Here is an 18,864-nt window from a genome sequence, read left to right as displayed (position 1 = left end):
GCTCCAGAGCTAGCACATTGTATGTAAATCAACCTTCTTCTTCTGATTTTGCAGGCCAGGACTGTGCCCCATTGATGCAAATTGTCAAACATATCCCTTCTTCTTTCCTGCTGACAACAGAGCAGTCACACACTCTATAAACTGCAAGACAAGAGGGCATAAAGAGGAATAAAATCATAATGGTCACACTGAGTTAAGTCAAAGGTCTCTTCTTATTGGTCTCCTTACTTTAGCACTTGGTGGTAGCAAACGATAAGTAAAAATATAAAAGCTGCGTGCCCCCAGAGACTTTCTACAGTGATCCTTCCTTGTGTCATCCAAGATCTAATTTTGGACTACATAAATCAGTCTTAGCCTCCAACAACCACAGTAGGAACTGGGCAAAAATATTGTTGGAACACTCTTCTGAGTCCACAATATATGTAATTTCCCCAGTCCAAATGCCTGTCTGCCCATGGCATCACATCATTTTGGAAACAAAGGCCTTTTCCTTCCATTGCTCCTCTGTGTGAGTGAGTATATCCACACAGAAGAGCATTTGTTGTTGTTGTTCAGCAGCTGCTGCTGTTTTGAGTTCAATCAGTTTTGGCACTTCATTTCTTCCACTCTGTGGTCTGTGGGTCCCATCAGCATTAACCCTGAGTGAAACATGCAAACTGGGCAAACACTTGTACTCATTCTAAGACCTTCCTGAAAATCCAGACAGTATCATTTGCTTCACCCTTTTCCATAGTCAATGGCTCCTATGTTCCTTGTGACATTATTACACTGAGCAACTAGCCAGGATGTCATTGTTCTCAGATTTTCTAAGGTAAAGATCCCCAGTCTTGAAAAAAAAGAAAGCCATTTATGAACCACTTTATAATTCAAACATATATTCGTAGGAAAAAAGTGATTATCCCTTTATTCTGGAAAGAGTATGAGGAAATGGAAGCACAGTTTTGCAGTGTTACAGGAGGAACCTCCATGGTGCCACTATAATAAACTTCAAAGTATGTTAGAATTTACTTTCCATCCCTACACTCAGACACAAAGTCTATACATTCTGTCATTACACACCTAAAATGAAAACACTTTCCAATCCAAAGCAGAAAATGGCTTTGCTCCTTGTTCAGCAATTAAAAGGCTCAGTTATGGAAACTTCGTGTATTCTTCAATTTGAAAAAGACCTGGTTCCTTCTGGTGCCTGATGTTATTAAATCCACATTAAAAGGACACAGCTTAAAGAAACAGTGAAGTCATGCATCTGAATGGAATATCACCATAATCCATTTCTATCACATGTTGTGTTTTCCAAATTACAGCTCTTCATTGTTGCAGATTGAAGGTTGTATTTTTCTATTTAGCTAACAGAAAATAACTTCTACTGATTTCCTACCAGCAGTTCATGAATCATCATAAACAGAGAGCTTATCTAGAGGTTTGTGGATACCTACTTTTTCAATTTAGTGCCTAAGAGAAAAGCAGCGAAACAAAACACTCAGTTTTTGGTCTAAATTAAATGTTTCACATGACCCAAACTGTATAATTTCCTTTTTTTCCCCCCCGTATCTTTAGCGACAATATCCTATTTTGAAATATGAAAACATTTTGTTTTGAAAGTATTAAATGTTTTATGAGAAGTGTACCATTTTCCACACTGAACTCTGTATTCCAAAACCATAGAGGAATTTATCAGGATGGTATCAAGGTCTTTCAGGAAGAGACATGGTGCATACATTTCAGGCAATGACCATGAACTAACCAGGCAAGGTTCTGACTGGATAGAAATAAAATATTTCCCTTCAAAGGACAGGGAAACATTGGAAGTACCCCAAAGAGTTTGTGAAATCTTGGTCCTTGGGAATTTATTAACGTCAAACTGGAATAAACCCCAAGGAACTGGGTTGAATTAAGTGTTGACCCTACCTTGAAGTTGGGCTGGAGGTCTCATGAAGTTCTTTATAACCTAAAACATCCTGATTTTGTGCATTGGGCAGAAACAAGTATTTTTCACTAATCCCAATCTGTCTTGTTCAGGAAAGAAACCTTTTTAAGCCAAGAAAATCCTGTTTAAAACTGGTCAGCTACTTCAGCTTGAAGTACAACAAGGGACATTTTAATGAATTTGACTGCTGGCGACAATAGAGAACAAGATTTAATGTCAGAATTGTTAGGATTGAATTTGCTACTCTAATTTCCCCTTTGTTACAGAATTCTGATTTTAAGGAGTCTTTAGCAACATTTAGGTGAGAGCTGGTCTCATATGCACAGGGCTCACATTTCTCTTCCAGGAAAGGGCTGTTATTTTTAGATATTTGAACTGGAACATGCTGAAGCTTTAAAGTGAGTAGTCTTTTCTTGTATATGGTTAAAGATTGGAGTCACTCTTTTGTTCTCAAGAACAATTATTCCTGTACTTGTTGCAATTACATTTGTAATTATTGTGAAGAACACTTTCTGAACCATTGTTCTTCCTTGACAGATTGTTACTAAAATAAATTGGTGCACATTTTTGTGTTTTAGCACACAGAAATGGAGCTCAGACTGGAGAAGAGTTGGCTCTAGGGAGACCTCATCATGGTCTTTCAGTACTTGAATGTTTGGAAGAAATCCTTCACTCAAAGGGGAGTGAGGTCCTGGCACATAGGAACTGTGGCTGCCCCTGGATCCCTGGAAATGTCCAAGGCCAGGCTGGATGGGGCTTGGAGCACCTGGGATGGTGGAAGGTGTCCCTGCCCATGGCAGGGGTCTGGAATGAGAGGTGCCTTCCAGCCCAAGCCATTCTGTGACTCTATGATTCCATGATTCTAAATGGACTTTTGGACAGGTCACTGTCTACATGGGCAGCTTTGGTTCCCAAGTCAGGAAATGAAGTTGCAAAACAAACATTTGATAGAGAACATTCCCCAGTCAAAGCATGTAAGAATGGAGACCTCAGGCTTCCCCCCAAATCTCCTGGACTGGTCCAGTTACCTGAGGAAAACTACATCCTGATGGTTTCTTCCTCCTTCAGCTGTAACACAATGATTTGGGAAATTATAAGGTTTTCAATTCTTTGATTCCACCAAAGAAAATACCAAAATTTTAATTTTATAGAAGTAATGCCATGCTGTTAGAGACTGAAATGGTTAATGGTTTAAATATTCTTAAGATCATCAGAAGAATTTTGTTCACTGTAGCAAACTGTGCAAAGAAGCAGCTGCTCATCTGCAACCATGGAAAGCCCACTCCTCTGGTCAGTGCTGATTTGGATGGATTCAACCAAGACAAGATGATGTCCCCTTTTTTAAACTTTAAGCCCTACAGAGTGAACATGAACACTTTCCCACCCCTTGTGCATCCTCTGTGTGTTCTGTATGCTGAGTTATTGTGCTTCATTGTGTGCTTAGACCACGATGATTCATTGGGAAGATACTAAGACCATCCTGAATATTTTGGTGCAAGTGAAAAACCTAATAAAAATATAAGGAAGTCAAGGTCGGAGTCTCTAGGCCAAGGAGCTAGATAAAACATGTAATCAGAGGGATGTTACAGGAGTAGTGAATTACTTTGCATTATTCTGATGCTTTTTCATTACTTCCTGCAGTGCAATATGTCTGGATGAGTCATCACAGCAGCAAGGACTAAATTTAGGATATGTTTGAAGTAATGACTCTTTACTGCCTACACTAAATGGCCTCTGTTTTCTAGCTAAAAGACTACTGATTCAAACTGTGAAAGGACATGGACTTTAACTTCTTGCCTAATTCAGGGTCATCAAGATGAATTAGTGACATTTAGGAAATAACCATCGACTTGTGTCCTTTGGCAGTGTTCTTAGAATCCATACAGTATTATGGTGGTCCTCCATGCTCTGAAACAAATGTGTAGCAGTCATGTTTCCTAATGTATTCCTGTAACAGTAAACTAATTATTATGGGCAATAATTGCAATGATAGGGTCAGTTACAGTTCTCATCCTTGCATTTTTCACTAGCTAGCATGCATTCAATAATGTTCCCAGCTATTGGCATAGCACATATGAAAAACTGGAGATCTCAGGGGAATCACCTGCACAGAAATCCTGCACAGAACTGAAAATTAACATAATTTTCTTTTTCACTATCTACATCCTCATGCACCCACTTGTGTGATGAGGGAGGCCAAAGTTATATTTTAATGATGGGGAGTTATACCTGGCAGCCAAGTATCTGTGGAGCTGGAAAGACCAGAAAAAAAATCTGTGAAAGAAAGCTGGCATTTGGCAAATTATGTCAGCCGCTAAGAATCTTACAAGGCATATGATCAGAGTTCCCTGACTGTGAGCCAGTGATTCCTGAAAAAGACCAGCTGTCGGCCATGAAAAGGAGAGTGGCTCCTGGAATGGTGGCTGAGAGCTAAAAACTGCAGCAGTCTTGGGAGAGGCAGACCTTGGAGCCTTGTATTTCTCCAGCACCTGCAGAACAGCATCAAAGAGAAAGGAAGAAAAAAATGAGAAAAGAAAAAAAAAGCCCAAAAAGAATATTAAACAAGATTGTTAGGACTTGCCTGGGGCTTGGGGAACGTGAAATATCTTCCAGAATGGATAACTGTGATAATGAAACTTTAGAACCCGATTAAAGTTCACAGCAGTGGGGAGAGGCAGCTCCATCAGCTCACAGCTGTGGCTGAGCCTGGGAGGAAGGAGAGCTCTGCCTTAAAATCCACCCAGGGAGAACACAATTTCGGGAACATCTGGCACACTGGAGGAATTTAAAGGGTCAGCTAGAGTGGTAAGTAGGAGAATGCACCTGGCAAGACCCAAGTGGAATTAGGTCAAAGCACCATACAGCATGTACCCAGATGCAGGTCCAGCCCCCTTCAGACTGGGGGTCCACAGAGCAGCTATAGAAGGAAAAAGAATTTTCATGGGCATGACTGGGAGGAAAGAGAGAAATCTAAAACCAGGTGACTTTTTCTTTTTGGTAACAAATATTTCACAGGAACAAGAACTCCACAGAGTCAAATTCGAATGATTTTAGTGCAAAATACATCTTAAAGAAAGTAGGAAGAATGAAACTTAGAAAGTGATTATAAACTACATTTCCTGAGGAAAATAAAAGCATATGTCCCTTTGGAAAGTGAGTGCAGGAGGACAAAAGAAGTCCAGAGAGAAAGGGCATTCAGTCTTTTCTTGTTCTGTTTTATTTTTTTTTAAATTTTATTTTATAATTTTTTCTTTTGTGTGTGTTGCATGTCAGATCCCTTGCAAGACTCCTGTCCTTTTGAGGGAGAACACCATGAAGAACTGCAGGTAACTTGAATTATTCGTGGGGGTTTCTAAGACACATTTAGAAGAATTTTCAGGAAACTGCAGATTCAGAGAAATAGATGACATTCTGTCCTTACTGAATCCAGAGGCATCCTATTGACTCTTTGGTCCCCACATAAGAGCAATTCCAAGGAAAAGACAAGAAGAGAGGGGAGACCTGAGTATGCCTTCTGAAAAGAGGTACCAACAAGCATTTGTGTTTATGCATCATGTCAATTCAGGCTGTTTAAAATGATTGTGGACACATTCAGGTCTAATTAATTCCATAACCTGGGTAACAAAGGATCCAGGTTGAAGCTTCCTCTTTGATAAACAAGTTAAATCCTAAAGTGAGATTCAGTGAAATCTTGGGATGGTTTTCAACACCCTATTTTTTTGTGAATGGCCAAAGTCAGAGATGTCTGAAAAAGCAGCTGTCACTCACAGGATTTAGTTCATGTGGAGCAAAGCTCAGTTGGTCCAGACAGAAGTTTTCTTAGAAGTTTTGAATACAGTTTTACTCTCCTGTTCTATAAAACCAGTCTAATGATAGATGGTGGCAAGGCGAGCTGCTGGGAAAGGCAATTTTATGTAAGGAAAAAGCTCCCCCCAGACTGCTGTAGCAACCTGGGCCTTAGGGCCTCTGTTTTCCTCCCTCCACCCTACCTAGGAACTTTATACAGTTGAAAAGAAATCTAAACAATTGCAGGGAGATTTGGCCGGGAATGCTAAGAGCTGGCAAGGCCCTGCTCCCTCCCTAGCTGCAGTCATTTATGATCATTAAAGCCAGTCTCTCTAGGAAAAAAAAAAAAAAAAGACAAAATGTGGAAGTGCATGAATCATACATTCCGAGCAGTAAAAACATAAAATTATAGAAGTTAGACTGTATGATTTTCCTGTCCCTCCCCCACTTCGCCTCCATTCCCTGACTTAAAATAGAAGAAAGCTGCAGAGAAGTGAGACCAAGGATTAAGTCAGTCAGGAAAGGAATCAGCAGAGCTGCTCTGAGATCTACAGGCAAAGCAGTGAGCAGCAAAAGAAATAACTATACCAGCATGAAGGGAAAAAGAAATAAAGGCAGATTAGAAGAGTCACAATGGATTTAGGAAATTTTGTTTAGGAATAATTTTGTTTTTCTGACCCTGATTAGGATATCATATATACATTGCAAGAAATAATTCTTCATTTCCAGTCTAAGCATACAAAACAGAAGGAAGTGGACAGGAAAAATTCAAATAGCAAACACATTTGTGGTTGTTCACTGTTTAGGTGACAGAACAGCCTGAAGCCCTACATGGGGTGAAAATTCAATTTTGAGAATACAGTGTTGTATTTATATGATAGATCACTGAATTGGCCAGTGCAATCTCCATGTATAAGTGTTCTAACTAATCCCAGAGTTACACATCACCATGAAAAGTGTACAAACTAATCCATTTGTCACATTTTCTTTCTGTATCCGTGTTTTTCTAATTTTTGTATCAGTCAGTTGGGTTAAAATTGAGTTAAATTCAAGAGTAACCACAATTTCAGGGATGGCTCTTAGCTCTGTTTTAACAATTTGTCATCGTGTTTTCTGGAGGACGTTTTAGCTACAGCTGATGACATTTAGGTCTGAAAGACTTTGTGAAATGAAACAAAACCAAGCACAGCCAACGCAAAAAATAAAAGGACAAGCAGTGTTTTGCTCATTTTACTTTCAACATTTCTTTCCCTATTTGGAAAAATCCGCTCACCAATCTGACTGAAACCTTATCTCCAGCTGGCACAAACCATCATGGATTCAGTGACATGAATTGAGTTTACACCTGCTGTGGGTCCAACTCAATGACCAGAAACCTATGAAACCTTACACTGAGTAGAAAAGGGGGCAAAGTAGTGCAGCCCCTGTCCCGGGGAGTGCACATGTGCTCTTACAGTGCAAAGAAAAACGAGTTTCCCCTCAGAGGAAAGTGGAGTGGGTTTGACAAAGCAATGCTGATGAAGAAAGCCAAGAAGCTGCCAAAGCTGGGAAGAAGATGTGAAAAAGGAGTCGACATATTAGTGATTTTTTTGGTGTGTTTTCTAGTCACTTTTGGAACTCACCACAAATCCCTCTGCTATTTAATGGGGAGGATTCACTCAATTAGAAGGCTGACGATGTTCCTATCAGCTTTTCATTAAATCAGAATGACTTTGGAAGCTGATTTTGACTAAACCCCTAGGTTAGAAGTGGCAATTAAGGAGTCTGATGAAGGGGGAAATTTTGGAGTCAGAACAGCCTAATAAGGGAGAGAATATTTGAGTCCATTGGCATTTTACAAATCTTAGTGCAGCTCTGCTGTGTGATCCTGAGATAGCTTTACATCTATACTTCAAATTATCTGTTTAGTGGTACTTTGTATGAGGACTTTTGTTCAAAAAACTGTTTTGTTTTGTTTTTCTTTCTTTTTTTTTTCCAAAGACAGAGCAAAGTCTCATAGGAGATATCTGGGTAATCTGTAAACAAAGGATGTCCACGCCCAAAACAACAGTCAGCATCTGAAATGTTATGACAAACTCAAGGTTAATTTTCCTGTTCTGGGAACAAGAACATATAAATGTTCAGTGACTCATCCCAAAATATGAGGATACTGAAGCAACTGCCTGCAGCATACCCACTTTGGGACTCACAGAAGAGAGTAATAACCAGCTCCAGTGTTGACTGACAGCTGAAATCAGGAAGCTGAGAGAACTGGTGGCCAGTGTTCCATCGTGGAAATTTTGATAATTCCACTTGGGGACCTGAGACCCTCTTGGAAGATGAGGACACACGAGCAAGGAAGAATTTTTGAGGACATCCGGAAATACAAGTTGCAGCAGACAAAGGCACTTTTGTTGCATGGCAGGGTGCCTATTTTGACACCCCCCGAAACATCGATTTTCCTGTCAAGTCCCATCTTTCTCTTCACTGAAATACTGGAGATCAGGCCCAGGAGTGAGGATCATGAGATGATGTAAAGATGACCATCATTAAATTGTCTTGACCAGAGAAGAGAATAGTAGAATCACAGAATGGTTTAGGTTTAATGAGAGATGAAAGATCATCCAGTTCCAGCTTTGCATGGTCAAAAATGCAGGAACAGCTTGTGTGAAACAGCTAGAAGAGTTTGATGAGATGGGGAATGGGGCACTAAGACATCAAAGAAAATTGACAAATAACAGCAAATATAATAATAAAAATAAAAATTAAATCAGCATTGCATTTCTCCCCCACGGATTCTACTTTCAGATTTCTGTTGAAACTACCAGCTTTAGATTATTTGCTAACAAATAACTGCTAATTGCTGACAACTCACTGCTGACAGGAGGATAAGGCGAAGGTCTCACCACAGTTTTCCTGAGCAGAGTGCACTAATGTGGCACAGCTTGGACTCACCTACCAGCAGGGATGTAATTCACAAACCTGTGAGGCACTTTTGGACTTTCAGCATTGTTTTGCTTTACAACTGTACAGCACTGGTGAGAAAAATAAAATATTAGCCAGAATTGGAAAGGTTAATGTCAGACAAATTATCAAACCATCAGTAATTCTTTCTTTTTCAAAACAACTTTAATCAGTGGCTAGTTAGTCCTGTATGTCTTTTTCTGACAAACAATTTCCTGTGCCAATATTATAGAGTACTCTGATATGCACATTAAATCTAAATTAGTGTATTAAATGTGTTAAACTGCATGCAACTGTCAGCTAATCTGACATTTATCTCATGCACCTGATATACTGCCACCCACGTCTTCAGCAGAATCTCAATTTTGTTATACTTGAAGCAGGGGAAACAATGTGTGTTTGACACACGGCGTTATCAGAATTCTTACATTCTGCTCACAGATGACTGGAGCTGGATACACCTCAGGTGCTGTGGTTGTGTTCAGGATGATCAGCTGAGGTTGCCTGGTTTTCTGATGTGGACCTGCTGTGGGTCTTTGACACTTTCTGCTTGGATCTGAGGCTACATACTCCAGCCTCAAAGCACAGATTTATTGGGAGGGAAGGGCATAGCTGTGGAAAACTCCACCTCTGGAGACCTGACTCTACAGCAGATAGCCTAAAGTGTTTCTAGCCATTGCAGCAAAGAGATTTTGTTGTACACAACTGCACTTGCCAAATTATATGGCTTAATTAATGGAAATTTGAGCCATCATGTAAGTTATTCAAAGTAGCACTAAAATAAACTGACAACCACAAGCCAAATAAGAACTAATTTCTGTAACTGGATTAGTTTGATTTGGGCTGTGACAAAATTGAGTTTTAGAGAACCACATCAAAGCAGTGGCAGGTAGTGCTGGACATTGACATACAGTTTGGGAAGACCTTTAGCTGATGAAGGATGTGGCCTAAGGGAAAGAACAGATTACTTCTAATGCCATTATCCTGTGGGGGTAACATCCATTTTTTTCCTTATTTAAGGACAATTATGTTATCACTTGCTGCAAGTCACCTTGAAATAAACTTTTGCAATATGCTGTTAAAAATCTTGGATGAGAATTACTATAGCTTTTATAACTACAGATCATGTGAATAGCAGCTGGGTATAGATCACTCTGTAAACTTTAGGGCAGCATCTCTTCAAGATTTCTCTGTCCACTCAGTCTCAAGCAGAAATTCAGTGGCACTATCATAATAAAGTCATAAAAGTGTTTCAATTGGAAAGGACCTTAAAGACCATCTTGTTCCAACCCCTCTGCCATGGTAGAGGGACAGCTTTCACTAGATAAGATTGCCTTGGGCCCCGTAAAACTTACATTCATGTCTCAGCACCAGGAAAATTACTGGAAGACCAAAGAATAGGAATATCTGCTTACCAAACCACTTATATAGCATTGTTTTATCGCCATGCATAGGTTAGAGAGCATTGCAGAAATAAAGAATTTTCCCAGATTGATATAGAAAATTCAGCCATTAAAGCCGTTTAGTTAAAACCCATAATTTACTGTAGCCTGAAAATTAGATCTGATTTTTCCAGGCATTTTTCTTACAGTAGCAAAAGGACACGAATCACGACTGCTGAATAAGGAGTGGGAAGACATGCTCACTGGGATGGTGCCAGTGGATAGTTTCAGCCTGTCTCTGCTGACAACCATGGCATAGACTCTCCATGCACAAAATCTGGGTTCTCCCTTCCCTAGACCAAAAAAACAAAACAAAAAAAACACAAAAAACAAAAACAAACAAACAAAAAAAACCCAAAAAACAAAAACCCAAAACAAACAAACAAACAAACAAACAAATTAAAAAAAAAAAAAAGAAAAGGAATCCCAACAAAACAAAACAAAAACCAAACACACACACACACACAACTTAGAAGAATAAAGCTTTGAAAAATGTGACACAGCTCTTTTCACACTCTCTCTCTGCTTGGTAATACATCTTTCCTTGGCTTTTACAACAGAACTGCCTTCCAGTTTGAGAGATAGTACCAAGGGTAAAACTGCCAGTCCTGTGACACACTACATGATTTATGGACAGCCCAATTTACAGTCATCCAACTCTTCCCACAACCCTCACCTGTGCTTGAAGAGCTCCTCTGGGGGAAATTGCAGGGGGCCCTATCACAGCTCCAAAATCTATTGTGGGTTTTGGGCTTTGGAAATACCCAGAGAAGGAAGGGAGCAACAGTGGGACTTCCTGTGAAGTGCCACCTCTTCATTTCACAGCACGGATGTTTCAGAGCATTCCTTTGCAATTGTCACTTTTTTGGTCACCCAGTCAATCGTGGCATGAGGGAGGTGAGGAGCACAGTTCCCTCAGAGCTGTGTGGAGTGGATTCCATCATTACCCAAACACAGGGGAGTTTTACTCATCCATGAGACCACCAGGCTTCTGTTTGCAAAGAAAATGTTTGCCTGGCCCAGTCTGGATCCTGCAACTCCTAAATTTCAATATGACAAAAGAGCTTTAACTCAATTTCTCCGTGCAGTGATCTCAAAACTTCTAAAGCATTTTCCAAATGACAGCAACTACACAATATGCCATTAATCACTGCTGACAAGTTCTCCTGAGCAGCCCCTGATTGATCCTGATGTTGTCAAACTTTCTTTTTCTTTTGACATCTTTCTGATTGGCATCTCTGTTTAGTGCTTTTGTGACCTTTCTGCTGTATTGATCCACACAAATCACAGGGAAGTGAGCAGTTTCATGAAGGGGGAAAGTTGATAAGAAGAGGTCAAATGGTTACTGGGACCTCCACACACCTCCATTTTAATGATTGATTAGTGGGAGAGCAGAACAAGTGCCAAGGACATCAAAATTAGGAAATGATAAGGTCTCATAAGGAGGTTCTTGTAGTCTCTTTTTATGGCTTCTATTGAAGACTCTTATCTTTTGGGATTGATTAGCAATGTGAACAGACTCCTGTTGCACTCAGAGACAATTTATGACAACAGATTACTGAGAAATTTGGCAGTGATTTTGGTGGTGGAAGGAGGTCTTGGCACCAGACTGTCCTTCCTCCTTCCCCAGGCTGGGTGGGAGCCAGGTGGGAGTCCCCCTTGTAAGGGAAAATTATTGCTCCACAGTTTTGGGATTGGCACTGTGACTTTTTGGGCATCTCACAGCACAGCACAGCACAACCGATGGGTGGGGAAGGGTCTCCAGCACAAAGCTTCCTCAGATCCAGACGTGCACAAACACACAGTAAGTTATCAAAATCTTCCAACAGATTGATCATGTCCACTACAAACACAAGGATTGGAATGCGGGAGTGCAGAACAGGGTGATCCAAGGAGAGGGCTGGATGCAGCTGAATGCACAAAATCCCCAAACAAAAGTAAATACTCCACAAATTCAGCTGTTGCAGCACAGAAAATCTTGCTTTTTCCTTCTTCCACCTTTTTTTCCTCATGCATCACTGCTGAAAACTTGCTGTTCAGGGGGATATGTTAAACAGGGAGAACAGGATAGCTGGGAAAATAATTTGCAGACTGGGTATCTGAATACTCAATTTTTAATCATTCTTTCACTTCAAAGACCTGTGCATTTCATATGGAGAACATGTATGTGAACGTGCATTTGAGTGTGTCCCTTTCCTGAAAAGCAAAATATTTCATATTTTACTAGAAATGGACATGGCTGTTAGTTTCTATGATAAACCTGTTGCTGATATCAAATATTTTGAATTCTGTTGTGGAGATATCAGCATTGGTTTATAATGAGAATAAATACAGGTTCAGTGCAAGGACATACAGCACTTAGAAAAGAAATTAGAGTCTTTCAAAATGGGAAGGATATGTTTTCTTTAATTCATCTTAGCCCTGTTTAGTGTCTAACACTGATCAATACCTTTCAGAGTGTGGTAATGGTCCATATTTAGTTATCAAGCAACTTAGCTGTACTGTATTTTGTATTGAGATAGCTGGTTCTTAAATTGTCTTTTTTTTTTACCCCACTGCACAATTTCAATAAACTAAACTCTTATCTCATGGGAAGGCCTGAAAATTCTAAGGAAAACAAAAATCAAGATTACTGAAAAGGAACATTTTGTTCATGTAATATCTTCCACCCTAACAATTCTTGCTGTTAGACGTAAACATTTATTTTAAATTTTGTCACCAAAGTCCAGTCAAAACATAAAAAAATACACCTCAATTGGAATGTAAATGAAATCATCACAGATTTGCAAAAATTGTTGCATTTACTCAGAAAATATTTTCATCAGGAAGTATGCTGATGCTTTTTGGAGCATTTCTTGAAATCTGTTTTTTGAGGAACATATTTATCATTAATCTCTTGGAATGGTAAAGCTACAACTTGGAAATCCAGTAGTGGTGACAGGAAAGCTCATCCTTCCTTTCTTTTCCTACGATGCCTTAAACTAGTATTGCTTTTACTTCTTTCCTTGCACAGATATAAGACCTGCATCCTCGCTATATATATTGTCATCTATTATAATATGTTATAATTGTCATCCTCACAATTGAGGTGGATGTGAGGGACCCTCTACTCCACCTGAGGTGTGAGGACACAGACTCACAATTTATTGGACTGTTCTGGTTTGTGCTTTTCAGTATGCTCTGTGGAGTTTAACGATATGAGATGACATTTGCAACACAGCCCAACTGTGTCCTGGGGCAGAACAAGTTCCAGAGTCAGAGGAGTGCAGTGGTTTATTTAAGATTTATGGCCTGAGTTTTAGAGAGTAATAAAGAGCAATGTAATAATACATGGCACTCGGAAGCCTGAAAGCAAAACTGCCCTGATGTCTGTACTACCACTCCTAATTATATTCTACTAGTAAGTCATGAAGTTAATCTGTATCATAGCTAAAAGAGTCTGGGGTTTTTCTTTTTCACTGTTTTCATTAATTTAATTTTCTGATTTACCGCTTCTTTTGTTAAAAAACATATTCCTCTCACTTTAGATTTTGGGTAGCACCCTGCTGCCCAAGGGAAAATTAAGGCAAGGCATTTTGGTGCATCACCAGGAGAAGTGACAGACATTGCCAGTGTCCTGTAAGATCACATCACATCTGAATATCCCAGCTGCAGCACAGCATTGGGTTGTTTCTAGCTCTGGTCTTAACAAAGGGATCCACTCATTCAAGTATATGGACTTCTCTGACATTTTATGCAATGACAGCTCTTAAATATTCTTCTGCTTAATTGCTCTGAGGAGTCTGTTTTGGTACTAATCATTTAAATGCACCATGCAAGTCTCCTGTAATAGTAGATTCTGCTTTTCTTTCTAAATTATGTGGTAACATCTATATTTTACAGCTGTTTATGCATGAAAAATGCACAAGAACTTCAGTGTTTATATAGAATTACCAAATGCTTCTTTTTTTTTTTACCTGAAACTCTTTTTTTTTAAATGCAGCAGCTCAAATTAGTGATAAACATAATATTTTGTGAGAAGCAGAACAAAATTTCATTGCCTTTTCTCAAATTTTGTAGATCTGTGCCAAACACTGATTTCAGATATTAGTTATAATGTACTTCCCCCCGCTTTTGATGAGAATTAATTTGTCTTAAAATAATAATTTCTCATACATTCAAACCAAAGAGCTAATTTGAAGATATACAGTATTATCTGTATTGAAATAAGAAAGGCTTTGGGATATACTGGGCTGTGAGAACATATTGAAGATGAAACCACACTAGGTCAGAAAGATCTCATTTTAGGATTTTGAGTTTTAGGAGTGAATACATTCAATAGCCTGGAAATGAACAAGAGTAATCACTGAACCTGAAGAGGGCTCTGGAAAGCTCTGAAAGATCTGCCTACAAACTGGTTCATTTTTTCTTGACTATATTAATTACTCCAACTAAAATCCTAAAATCTTGTGAAGATTGGCCATATTTTCAGCAGGCTCTGCATTCCTGGGCTCCAAGGTACTAGGGCTGACCCAGGGCAGGCTCAGAGAGGGTTAATGCTTTTAGCCCAGTGAAGCAGACACTGCAGTGGCACTGCAGTTGGGCTAAGGAAAATTTGGAGGTTTTTGGCTTTCACAACATTGGTGTAAAATGCTGAAACCCAACAGGGATTGCATCAAGCCAGAGCTCTTCCCTATGAGCTGAGGATAGGAGTACGCTGTCCAAGGAGGTCCCAGAATGACGTTTAAATCCTTTTTATTACAGAGAAGAGCCTTGAGAATTTTGTAAAGTTTATCTTCCAGCTCTAACTGTGGAATCATAGAAACCTTAAGGTTGGGAAAGATCTCCATGACCACCAAGTTCAACTTTTGACCAACTACTACCACATCAACAAGACCGTGGCACTGAGTGCTACATCCAGCTCTTTCCTGAGCACCTTCAGGGATGGTGACTCCAGCCCATTCCAACCCTTAGCAACCATTTCTGTCCACTTATTCTTCCTGATATCCAACTTGAACCTTCCCTGCCACAGCCTCAGACTGTGTCCTCTCCTCCTGTCCCTGTTCCCTGGGATAAGATCCCAAATCCCCCCCGGCTGTCCCCTCCTGTCAGGGAGTTGTGCAGAGCCACAAGGTCCCCCCTGAGCCTCCTTTTCTCCAGGCTGAGCCCTACCAGCTCGATCAGCCACTCCTCATCAGGTTTACTCTCTAAACCTACCCCACCCCCTGGGCTTTTAAATAAGCTTTACTGGGCTGTTGTGAGTAGGTCAAAGAATAAGAAATTTCAAGTGATTTTAATAAGGAAGATGCAGGGGAGACAGGGAGTAGAAAGTAGTCCTTTAAGCTGTAAATGGTGAAATGTTGGCCTCTGTTAAGGGATCTGTAAATCTCCATCATTACTTGTCTCAATGGGGTGTGAAGGGGAGAGGAGCTGCCAAGGCTGGGCACCCTCTGTTCCCTTCTAAATTCTGAACTCTTTGGGGCAAAGGTTAATAGGATTCAGGATCTGCAGAACACTACCTTAAGCACTATCATTATTTTAAAAAATATTTGAGATTCAGAGTCCTCAGATGTTCTTTGATTTGGGTTCCCCTACATTCAGAATATCAGCTAAAGCCAGGAAAATGACATTAGGCTCCTCTGCATGCTTTCAGTGTATTGTAAAAATTCAGAGGGTTCAGAAATCATATCTTCTCTTCCATTCTGTCTACATCAATCAGTCCCCTGTGCTATGTTTGGAGAAAAGAATCAGTCTTCAGACTAGCTCATTTTCCCCAGGCACAATTACAGAGTTTTGTTCATCTTCAAAACATCTGAATTTGATTTTCCCTCATTAGATGGGAAACTTTCTTGAAATTATTTAAACTCAGTACAACAATATGACTCTTCCACTTCTCTCTGCCATCAAAACAGGAATGAAGATGTTAGTTGAGGGAGCAATCAGGCAATCTAAATTATTCAGATCCGAAAGTTTTAGGTTAGAACAGTTTTTCAAATTCATTTGTATTTGGATTACAACAGTCTCAACCCATGTCTGTCTAATGAAGCTCCTGCTGAAAATCTCAGCAGGAAATTGAGGGAATCAAGTCTATCCATCATCTCAAAGTCATGATTATTTCATAAGCAAGACTCGGTGTTCAGTCAAGTCTTTAACTCATCATTTGAGTTACCATAGTTTAACCATACAGGCATCTTTTAGGAGAACTCATGCTGAACATTACCTGATGAAGATAAATCCCATTAGCAGAACAAACAGTACAAAAGTCTGTGTCCTGACACCACAATAAGGTATCCTTAAATATTCATAAAGGATACAGGTGCAGATCTCTCATCATATACTGGAACATATCCAAAGCCTCTAGGAAGAATATTAATAGCTCCTTCTCTGGCATTTCTGTTGGAGGAATAGCTCAATTAGTCTCAGTCTGCTGTCTTTCCCTTATCTATTATACATTTGAGCAGTTACACTTTGCTTCTGGAAGTGCACATGGAAAGATATGCATTAGCAAGGTGAGGATGCACAGGACAGCACATGGGAAACCCACCCAAGCTTCTTGAGCTGAGGAAGACTTCTGCCCACCTGTCTGTGCATGTGCTCTCTTTGTTCTTCTCCCCTTTCCCCACGTTATTTTGCACGCCAAGAACTGTCAAAGAGCTTTGTGTGTTACATGCTATGTGTGGAACAAAATAAAAACTTACTACAAAGAAAGATTAGAAGGATTAAAGGAATGGGAGACCTGAAATGGAATGATAGGATGTTGATGAGGAGTGCAAACAAGGTGTGAGACTGCAGGTCCAGGGAAAAAAAAAAAAACAGAGGTGAGAAGGCAGAAAGGGTTAAATCTAACAGGAGGCATAGAGAGAGATCACTTATTTTTGAAATGTTCCCTGAAAAAATATATTTATTGCAATATATTTGTGGGTCTGTAAAAAAATAAGCCATCTTCTAGCCTTTTGCCTTTTGATTTCTATTTCTACTGAGTCGTGAAGTAGACTTGGATGATTAATGATGTGGAATCATAATTTGTGGTATATGCACATTCCCAAAAACCTTCTAGAGTTCAGTGAACAGGTCAATTAATAACACCTATCACCCCTTAAAAGTGGGTTAATCATCTATGGGGAATAATTCTCTACATCTTTCAAACTGTAATAACATAACTGGATGCTCTAACAAGGTTCATTTTCTGTCATGCCATCCACCACAAACGTATCCCATGTGATGTATAACATGACTTGACTTTTGAAAATCTTATAGACTATCATTATCTCCTAGGATACATATTAAAAAAGAGACTAGAACACATGTAAAAATATCTAAAGAATGTCATTTAAGCCGGCCAGATATATTCAGTTAATAAATGATGGCTTAAGTTAAAAAATAATCATTATAGCTGTCAGTAAAGGTTTATTGAGTTCTGCATTAAAATAGTGTAGAATTTCCTAGGGAGAAAAATTACCTCTTCCTTTCATCTTGGAGAAAAAAAAAAAAAAAAAAGGAAAAGAACCAACAAAACTTCACAACTTTGTGGTTTGCAGAAATAACGCTACAAAACTTTTTCTCCAAAAAAAATGAGACTATTGAACAGAAAAAAATTACCACCATCTGTTATCAGTATAGAGCATATAAAACAAGTAAGGAATTCTGTTTCTAGGCAGAAGGAAGGGTACCATGTACTGCAATAAAAAAATCACTATACTCACTGGGACTGAATATTCTAAATATTCTAAATATTCTCTTTGAGGTAGCTCTGGTATGAGGCTAGGGGTGTGCCTTGAGTCATCTCTCATTCCTCTTTAGAAAACACATTGCTAGGAAGTAGAGCAGTCTGAAATGATACTGAGACTGCTTGCACAGGGGATAGAGTCTTATTTGTTCTCTGTTCTAGCAATTTCTCAGTCAGAACACTGGACTGAGTATGTAAATTTATGATTTTTGACTCAGTGTGGCTTGGCTTTAAGTTTGTGATTCTGTACAGAGCAATGTTGGAGCAGCAATATCACCATCAACTCCTTTACCAAGGCTCCTGAGCTAGATAGACCTAACTCTCTAAATTATTAATCTAGAGCTCTTCTAGGTAGACAACTCTTTAATACCAGCAAGGATACTTCCCATTCTAAATTAGTTTATGGATTGAAAAATTCTCACAATCTCCTTGTAACATTAATATCTCAAATGTGTTTCTCTACTCCATGACGGTTACAGGTAATTTTTTTTTATTTTTTAAATTTTTTTTAATAAGTCATAAAATCTTCTTTTCGTTCAAAGGAGAATGCCTTAACCTTTAGGCTTCTTCTTCAGGGCCAAGAATTTCTATTTTGTTGGGTGGAAACACACCTCTTCTCAGAACAGTTAGCAGATGCCAGGGACATCTATCTCCAAGAGCAGGCTGGATATGGGCGGAAGGGGGACTCAGTCTGGGATTTCCCCCTTCTGACTTTGAGTCTCTAATGCACAAACTGTTCTGTTCCCTTCTCCCCTACCTGCTTTGAAAGGAGAGACAGGTATCTTGTTCAAATATTTGAAGGAGAGATTACAGACATCTCCCTGAAAAAGCGCACTGAACTGCAGCTTCCCTGTGAGCAGAAGTGTCTTCCTCAAATATAGAGGAAAACATCTGAGAGAAACTGAGATTTGTTACCTGCTCAAGGTGTAGAAACACCACAGGGAAAACCTTGGCTACTCTGTTCATCTTGCTAGCTGGCTTAAAATCTTCTGAATTGTCTTACCCCTTCTTCTTCCCTGTGCACTGAACACTGGGACCTTATTCTACGATATAAGTCTTGG

This window comes from Sturnus vulgaris, chromosome Z (genome assembly GCF_052056855.1).
Source record: "Sturnus vulgaris isolate bStuVul1 chromosome Z, bStuVul1.hap1, whole genome shotgun sequence".
NCBI lineage: Eukaryota > Metazoa > Chordata > Aves > Passeriformes > Sturnidae > Sturnus > Sturnus vulgaris.
This window is presented reverse-complemented; position numbering follows the sequence as displayed.